The sequence below is a fragment of the Lathyrus oleraceus genome, chromosome 4 (genome assembly GCF_024323335.1).
Source record: "Lathyrus oleraceus cultivar Zhongwan6 chromosome 4, CAAS_Psat_ZW6_1.0, whole genome shotgun sequence".
Taxonomy (NCBI): domain Eukaryota; kingdom Viridiplantae; phylum Streptophyta; class Magnoliopsida; order Fabales; family Fabaceae; genus Lathyrus; species Lathyrus oleraceus.
The window spans coordinates 40,009,946-40,019,291 of NC_066582.1; positions in this window are offsets into that span (position 1 = coordinate 40,009,946).

Consider the following 9,346-nt stretch of genomic DNA (forward strand, 5'->3'; position numbering starts at 1 on the left):
TGTATTGATATAAGGATCAAGCATCTTGATGTATATGGTGATTCGGCCCTCGTTGTTAATCAGATTAAGGGTGAATGGGAAACGAATCAGCCTGGCCTCATTCTATACAGAGATTATGCAAGGAGGATTTCAACGTTCTTTACTGAGGTTGACTTCCATCATATTTCTCGAGATGAGAATCGGATGACAGATGCTCTTGCTACGCTTGCTTCAATGATTGTGGTTAAATTGTGGAATGAAGTCCCCAATATCACCGTGATGCGCTTGGACAGACCAGCTCATGTATTTGCAGTAGAAGAAGTAAAAGATGATAAGCCGTGGTATTATGATATCAAATGTTTCCTTCAGAGCCAGATTTACCCGCCTGGAGCATCTGTAAAAGACAGGAAGACTTTGAGGAGATTGTCAGGCAGTTTCTAGCTCAATGGCGAAGTGCTTTACAAAAGAAATTTTGACATGGTTCTGCTCAGATGCGTGGATAGACACGAAGCAGACCTGTTGATGACTGAGGTCCATGAGGGTTCATTTGGTACTCATTCCAATGGACATGCCATGGCTAGAAATATTTTGAGAGCATGCTACTATTGGCTGACAATGGAGTCTGACTGCTGCAAATTTGTGAAGAAATGCCACAAGTGTCAGATTTATGCTGATAAGATTCATATTCCCCCGACACTTTTGAATGTGATCTCATCACCATGGCCTTTCTCCATGTGGGGAATTGACATGATTGGCATGATAGAGCCGAAAACGTCCAATGGACACAGATTTATTCTCGTAGCAATTGATTACTTCACCAAGTGGGTTGAAGTGGCGTCGTACGCAAATGTGACCAGGCAGGTGGTCGTGAAGTTTATCAAAAATCAACTCATATGCCGATATGGTGTGCCAGATAAGATCATTACTGATAATGGATATAACTTGAATAACAAGATGATGAAAGAGCTGTGTAGTGAATTCAAGATTGCACATCATAATTCTTCTCCGTACAGACCCAAGATGAATGGGGCTGTTGAAGCTACTAACAAGAATATCAAGAAAATTATCCAGAAGATGGTTGTTACGTACAAAGATTGGCATGAGATGTTGCCATTCGCTTTGCATGGCTATCGTACATCTGTCCGCACTTCAACAGGGGAAACCCCTTTCTCTCTTGTTTATGGCATGGAGGCGGTACTCCCAGTAGAGGTGGAGATCCCATCAATGGGAGTCTTGATGGAGGCCAAGTTGACTGATGCTGAATGGGTTCAGAGTCGTTATGACCAGCTGAACTTGATAGAAGAAAATAGATTGACTGCCATGTGCCACAGTCAGTTATATCAGCAGATGATGAAGAAAGCTTTTGATAAGAAGGTCAAGCCTCGTGTGTTCCGAGAAGGTGACCTTGTGCTCAAGAAAGTTTTGTCTTTCGCGCCCGATTCCAGGGGCAAGTGGACTCCGAACTATGAGGGTCCGTATGTTGTTAAGAGAGCCTTTTCAGGTGGTGCTTTGATACTTACAACTATGGATGGGGAGGATTTCACTCGTCCTGTGAATTCAAATGCAGTCAAGAAATACTTCGCCTAAAAAAATAAAAACTGAATAGCTCGCTAAGTTGAAAACCCGAAAGGGCGGCTTAGGCAAAAATGAGTGTCTCGGTGGATTGAAAACCCGAAAGGGCGATCCAGGCAAAAGTTAGAGACACAAAAAATATATAATAATGATATATGTATCCCGCTAGATTGAGTACCTCATCCTGGGGCAATCTAGGCAAAAATTAGGGATTTGGCAAGTAACTGCTGTAGCACCTCAAATTTGCACCTATCATTGTACATACCATATCATATTAGGTCATAGCATATCATGGTCCATTGCATAGAATTTGCATAGTCCTCAGTTGCCTCAAGAGCAAGCAAGCAGAAATTAAGTCAAACTGATCAGGAGATCAGTCAACCAATCAAGCAAAGGTGTTCCTCAAGGAATCAAAGCCCTAGGGTTTGTCCAACAAGTTCACATGACTTGGAGGTCCATTTGAAGTGTTCAAGTCAAGGGTTGAAGGCTCAGAGGTCATCAGTCAATGCACAGCCAGGCAAAAACCCTAGAAAGCCAACAATCAGTCAAAGCAGTGGATGGTGGCCATTCTTGTGGAATTTGGGCACCATGATCAATAATCAAGAGTCCATACAACTTGGGACATCATTTGAAGTCAAGGTCTCAAGGAATTAGGGTTTGGAATTCATCAGAAGGGCACAGTCAGTCAAAAACCCTAGAAAGGTCAAAGTTGGTCAACTGTGGTTGATTTTATGGTTTTGATGGATGGAAATGGTTTGAGAAAGCTTATTCATGTCCTTATAGGCCTCATGTATCATGGCAATCAACATCATTGAAGAATTTGAAGCCAATCAGAAAATTTCCCAAAATAGAAAGTGGACCTGTAATTTCAACTGCCAAAAATGGAAACTTCTTGATCCTCAACTTGCATCATGATACAAGCTTCAAATGAATTTTTACCCAACATGAAAGTTGAAGATCTTGTTCTCCCATTTTCAAAAAGTCCAAGAACTCTCAAATCCCATGCATGGTTGTCAAGATATGATCAATTCAATTTCACAAATTTTTGAACTTCAACAAGCCATATCTCATGAACCATAAGGCCAAATTTGGTGGGGTTTTTTCCTACAAACCACATTTTTCCTCCTCTTTCCAAAAATGTAAACATCATGTACCAAAACCTTGCCAATCAAAATGGCATTTTTTGACCTTTTGCATTTAAAATTCAAGTTTGACTCAAGTTTGACTTTTTGATTTAAACACTTTTGACACAATTGGCCAATTGGGATTCATTTTAAATGGTATTTGCAACATGTTCCAAGCTTAAAATCATGCTCATGCTTTCATCATATCACCATTTTGTGCATAGGTGCAAAATTGGCAAATGATGCATTTTGATTCATGTGAGTGAAACAAGTTAACCTTTCCTTGAACAAACTTAAAACAGATGGATTATGAAGACCATTGACAGCCTGTCTCCAAGCCCACTCGAGCAGTCTATACCCCCCATATTCACTTGGGCAAAGCTTAGCAAAAATGCCAATTACTTCATTTAACCAAACCAGCTTAACACATGGATTAAGCATTGCTAAACAGAGGTATAAGATCAACTTTTCTGCTCATTCCAACCCTAGAGATAGCAGCCACACGACCAAAGAACATTTTTTCTCTCATCTTGCATTTTTACACTTTGTGAGTTTCTGCACAAAATCTTCAAAGAGCCCGAGCTGTTCTTGCTTCTTCCATCACCTGGACAACCTTGTGAGGCATTGTGAATCACCAACCATCATCTGCACAGCCCCTCCCTTGTTCTGTTTTCAAAGAGCATGACAATGGTGAAAGGAGATTGGAGGAGTTCCAAGCACTCTTGAGCTGGAAAAGCTTCATCATCCTTCATTACCAAGCATTGCCTGCATCTGTTTGCACTCATATCCATCAATACATCACTGTTTTACAAATTGCTTCAAAATCAAGTAAGTAATCGACCTCCACCATTTGCCTTGCCATGATATGTTTATGAAAGATCTTATTATGCTGATTCTAATGAACTAAAGCTTGCTTGAAATGGTGGTCTTATGATGGAGAAATCTGAATTTCTTTTTTGTGTACAAATGAACTTTTGCTCGATTTGCCATGCTTGCATTGATTCATTGAAATGTGATGCTATATTCTTGTTACTTGATGTATGATGATGCTATTAGTATGTTTGATTTGGATTTCTGGGCATCTTGAAAATTTCGAATGGTTGAAGATGATGATGATCATGCTGTTATTTTGAAACCCTACTCTGCCAAGAACATGAACTCATGATTATGTTTGGTTTGTTGTTAGTTGATGTACATGTTAATGGTGTTTCATAGGCCACGCTTGATTGATGACTCTGGTTACGTTTTGTTGTTTATGATTATTGGTCGAACATGAAGAACATGAAACATGGCTGTGCTAAAACCCTAGGGTTTTTCTTAAACCCAGAAAATTTGAATGATTGGCTCGGGTACTGTTTCATTGGCTGGTAGCCAATCACAACATTTCGTTGTGTGTACCAAAACGCAGAGTTTGGTTTAGTGAGGCGGGTATTTACACAATTGCCACGCTGACTTTGCTTTGACCAACCTTTCCATGTTATTTGATCATGCTTGCTCCAATTATTCATCCAACTTGCAAAATTCATTTCTCTCTCAAATTTCATCCAAAAATCATGAAAATTTTTCCATCATCTTCACATGGATGTCTAGTATTTGATTATGATTTTTAATTAATTTTTCATTGGCTGGATTTTAATTGGTAATTGGTTTCCTAACATGTATGCACATATGATACCTCTTGCCATTTCTTTTGTGAAATACTCATGATGCACCCATTGCCCCTGAAATTTTTTGTGGTAAAACTAGATACATTCACCTTCATTTTGGTATAAAGTTTGTGCATTTATCATATGTGGTGTGTGAGCTTTGATTTTTTGAAGTTAGATGTTACATTTGGTGTCACAACATGAATGTGCATTTTCCCAATTTTGATTGACATGCTTTCTTACATCCAAATGACCCCAAATTTTGCATGATCCCTCCCTTACATGTCTAGTTCATGTGTGATTTTTCCTGGAATTAATTGTGCTGTTTTCCATTTATTTGAGAATTTTCTTCCCTGCCTAGTCAAATGTTGACTTTTTGTGATACACATTGCCATATCCTTTGGGAAATTCTCATACCATATTGTATGACCATGAAATTTCATATGTGATAACTAGACATCTTGAGCTTTGCATTGGTGTTAATCTCATTCATTTCTCACCTGTTTTCAATTTGATATGATTTTTTGAAGTTGACTCATGTTTGTTGACCTTCATTGTGCATGCTTAAATTTGGTTTGACTTCTTGATTTTAATTGACTGCCTTCCTCTCATCCAAATGCCATGAAATTTGACATGCTTGCCATGCTAGATGTTAGGATTGAGTGTGATTTATTTGATGATTTTTGAAAATGTTTGGGTTGACTTTTGATGCAAGTCATTCTGTTGACTTTTTTGTGCTTTCATCTGCCTTACTTTGACTTCAAATGTTCATGAAATGATAATAATGCATGATTTGAATGTGGGCCCAATTGTGATAGCTTCTTAAATGTTTGACCTTGACTTTGGTTGACTTTTCTTTGCTGTTTTAACTTTTTCTTTCATCCTTGACCCTAGGCTAGTCCTAGTGGTCTTTTGAGCTTACAATTGAGTTCCTGTTTCAGGTTAAGCACCAATGCCTCAAAGATCATTCAAACTTGTTTGAACTTGATTGTTATCATATGCTAACTTTTGTTTTGTAGGTTTGACTCATGTGTTTGAGTCTTGTACCTTGCACAGTGGACCATCTGTGTTGACTGTTTACCATTTCTTTTTGATTTAAACTTTTGAACTGTTTGCTGATTGTTTTGACTTTTTCAGGTACTTTAGTTGCTTAAGTTCTCTGAACTTGATTTGCTTTGCTTTTTTTAGCAATTGCTTTTGAGGTATAATTACTCTCTCTTCATGTAGTTTGGAGACCCGGTCTGTTATTTGACCGGGCAAACTGTCTGAAGTCCTCCTTAAGAGGCCATGCTTGTGTGTGTTTAAAATTGTCCCAAGCAGGAAAAGTCCTTCAAGTAAGGCAATTGGTGGAAGGTAGGGATATGCAATCTATCCCCCACTACTCTTGTTGTGTCATCCCTCTGCTCACACTGCTGTGTGTTGATGCATTGGGGTACAAACCCAAGATCTTGTACAAAGTGTACAGTGTTAGAGTCTTCGAGTATAGAAGGGTTCCCACTTTCTGGACCCATGCTCATTTGTCTATTAGCTCTCCCTGGCCAGGGATAAGAGCTGTGAGGTCTCATCCTCACTTCATCCTTTCATCTGCTTCACCTTAGCCTCTCAATGGCAAGGTTAAGAGCACACTTACCCTATTCCAGTTGGCCCTAGTGCCTAACCCTTGTGTGAGCCTCTTGTATGCATATAGAGTGTGCTTCCTGTGATTGCCTGTTTGCTTTGCCTCTTTAGGTGTAGTTTGGACTTGCCCTTGTGCAAGGTAGGTTGTGCTTGACTTGTTTCCTGTGCAAGTCAGGTCTGTGTGGCTTACTCCCTGTGTGAGCCATGCTTAGAGTTGTTTGGCCGAACTACGGCAACTCTGATTCTCACGTTCAGGTGAGATACGTAGGCACGAGATGCGATGTCTTGTCGAGTTTGACTAACAACTAACAGCTAATCCTTGCTTGCTTTCGCCCTCGTTGCGATCCTTTCTCTCGCCCTCGTTGCGATCGAGCCCTTTTGCCCTCCGTAGCCGAACTACGGCAACTCTGATTCTCAGATCCAGATGAGATACGTAGGCACGAGATGCGATGTCTTGCCGAGTTTGACTAACCACTAACAGCTAATCCGTGCTTGTTTTCGCCCTCGTTGCGATCCTTTCTCTCGCCCTCGTTGCGATTGAGATCTTCCCTTTCTCTTGCCCTAGTTGCAATCGAGATCCTTTGTCCCTCCGTAGCCGAACTACGGCAACTCTGATTCTCATGTTCAGATGAGATACGTAGGCACAAGACGCGATGTCTTGTCGAGTTTGACTAACCACTAACACTAACTCTTTTCTCTCACCCTTGCTGTGATTGAGACCTCCCTTTTCTCTTGCCCTAGTTGCAATCGAGACCCTTGCTTCCTGTGCAAGTCTTGTCTAAGATAGGTTGGCCCGTGTGCCATTTAGCTAGAAACCTTAACTTAGGGTTGACTTTGCATGACAACATCTAGGCTCGAGTCGTAGTCTCCCTAGTGTTGTGTCTCCCTCTGTTATCTGGTTAGGCTAGATCCTTTGTCCCTGCGTAGGGGAACTACATCGCCCTGATCTTCATACCAGATGAAGTATGTAGGCAGGAGATTGAGCTGATCTCTCCGGGCGCCTTTTTTCTTTTTGTGTGTTGTTTGACAGTTATAGGCTCGAGTCCCTGACTCCCTATTAACTTGTTGTGTTGTTGTGTGCTTGGAAGCCGATGTAAGTCCATCGAGTGGCATTTGGGTTCCAGTGTGGGTGTGTTTTGGTTCGGATGCTGACATAAGTCCAACGATTGGCATTCAGGCTCCACGTTCGCCTGTGTCTTGTTTGTTTGTGTGCGTGTCAGCCGAGCTACGAATGCTCTGATTCTTCTCTCGTCCGAGAAGATACGTATGCATAGGATGCGATATCCTAGCGAGCATGTGTCGTTTCCCCAGTCCGAACTACTTCGACTCTGATGTCTATGTCTGATAGACTAAGTAGGCCCAGGATACGATGTCCTGCCGAGTCAGTTTCAGTCAGTTTCTTTTGTCTCTTTTCAGCCAGTGTGTGTGAGTTTGAGCAGTGTTTAGCAACCAATTTTCCCTCCTTTTGTGCGTGGATCCCGTAGAGTACTACGGATGCGTAGGGTGCCTAACACCTTCCCTTCGCATAACCGACTCCCGAACCCATCCTCTTTGGTCGCGAGACCATGTTCTTTTCCTAGGTTTACTTCGAGCGTTTCCTTTCCCTCTTTTGGGATAAATAACGCACGGTGGCGGCTCTGTTGTTTCTTTCTTTTCCCGCCGGTTTTTCGCGTGATGCGACAGCTGGCGACTCTGCTGGGGATATAGAGAAGTTGACCTACGCTGGTCCATCTTCCCTGAGCGAGTCTCTCCTAGCGCTCTCTAGGTTAGGGTTTTGGTTGCTTTGTGCTGTTATTTATTGCATTCATTGTATATATGTGCATTTATTGTTTGCATTTATTGTGTACACTTATGTTTGCATTCATATTCATCATTTGTTTCTGCCTGGCTGGTTGTCTGTTTTTTCTTTGTGGGGTGGGAGTCAGTTGAGATGAGTTCTATACCCGAACTCGAGTGCACTCTAGGATAGGAGAATGGCATAGTCTTGTTGACTGGTGTGGAGTATTCCTTAGCCAGTTGACTTGCGAGTCCATTCACTTGGTGGAGGTCATGTTGAACTAATAATGTCACACAAGTTATTTGTGGTTAGGCATTATTCTTTCAATCATGTGCCGCAGAAGCCAAGGACCTTAGTTTACCAAACCTATCTTGGCCTATTTTTTAGGACCGTAGTGCGGAGGTCGTTCAGATGTCAGTTCTGATACGATTGTTACGCGATACTACACTCATAAGAGTTTCTCTTGAGAATATTCTTGGAATACGAGTATTCGTTCCTCCGATAATATTTGAAAGATGGAACGATGATTATGGGAACCTCTGATAGAACATGTCTGGCAGGTTTAAACCCTAGTACACTCCCTTTGGGCGGTTCTTAACCGAGACTCCATGCTCGTGACTCTCAACAAACCCATGATTCGTGGTTGAGTCGTTCAAACATTGTTAATATCAATGGATCCCGGATCAGGGGTAAAACCTAAAATCCACCAAAGCGGCTGGTTGATATTAAGGATGTTAGAGCCGGTTCATGTACCGTTAATATCAATGGAACTTGGGTGTCGATAAGGTGAAAACCTAAATCCACCAAAATGGATGATTGATATTAGGGATACAATGAGCTTTCCCACGACCTTTGTTTGGCGTGTTTTGCTTGGTCCTTGAGTGTGTTTGTTGCATTCATACATTCATACATTCATCTGCATCCATATCATCAGAAAAAAAAGAAAATTTTCACGGAACTCACAGGAGTTTATCTGCAAAAATTTTCAAAACATGAAAAAACCGGGAAAATTTTTTCACCTGATATATCTGATGAGATATTCTCATGTATGATCAAAATGCTAAATATTTCAAAGTTTGCAAATAAAACCCTTGAGTTTCTTTGAAATAAAAAACAAGCATATGCATAAACACTTCATGCATCATTTGCATCAGCAGGTGTTCTGTTCCGGTCTCCCGTCCTGTGGTCTGACCCTGCGATCTTCATTTATTTTGAAGACGCACTTTGCCGGTATTATACCAGAGCCATCTCTACCAGATTGATGGATCATCCTGAGCAAGAGAATCGTGAACTCAGAGAGATATTTGCCAGACTTTGTACTGTTGATGGATTTATTCCTGGTTAACCGATCCCGGGCTGGCATTGGCTACTGTTCTGGGGCATGCAATGAGCAAGGTCTGTTCAAGAGTGGAGGATTCATCCATGACGATCAACCTGAAGAAGAGGATGCTGCCATCTTGGAAGAGGACGCAGAGGACTTGAACAATTTCATCATTTCTGATGGTGTCTGTCACAATTGGGTCACTGTGGGCGTTCCTACAGTTGTTCATAAGTCATAGTAACAATCACTTTGTTTAAAAACCCTTCTCCCATGCCAAAAGGAGAAGTGATGACATTGTTGGCAACATTTT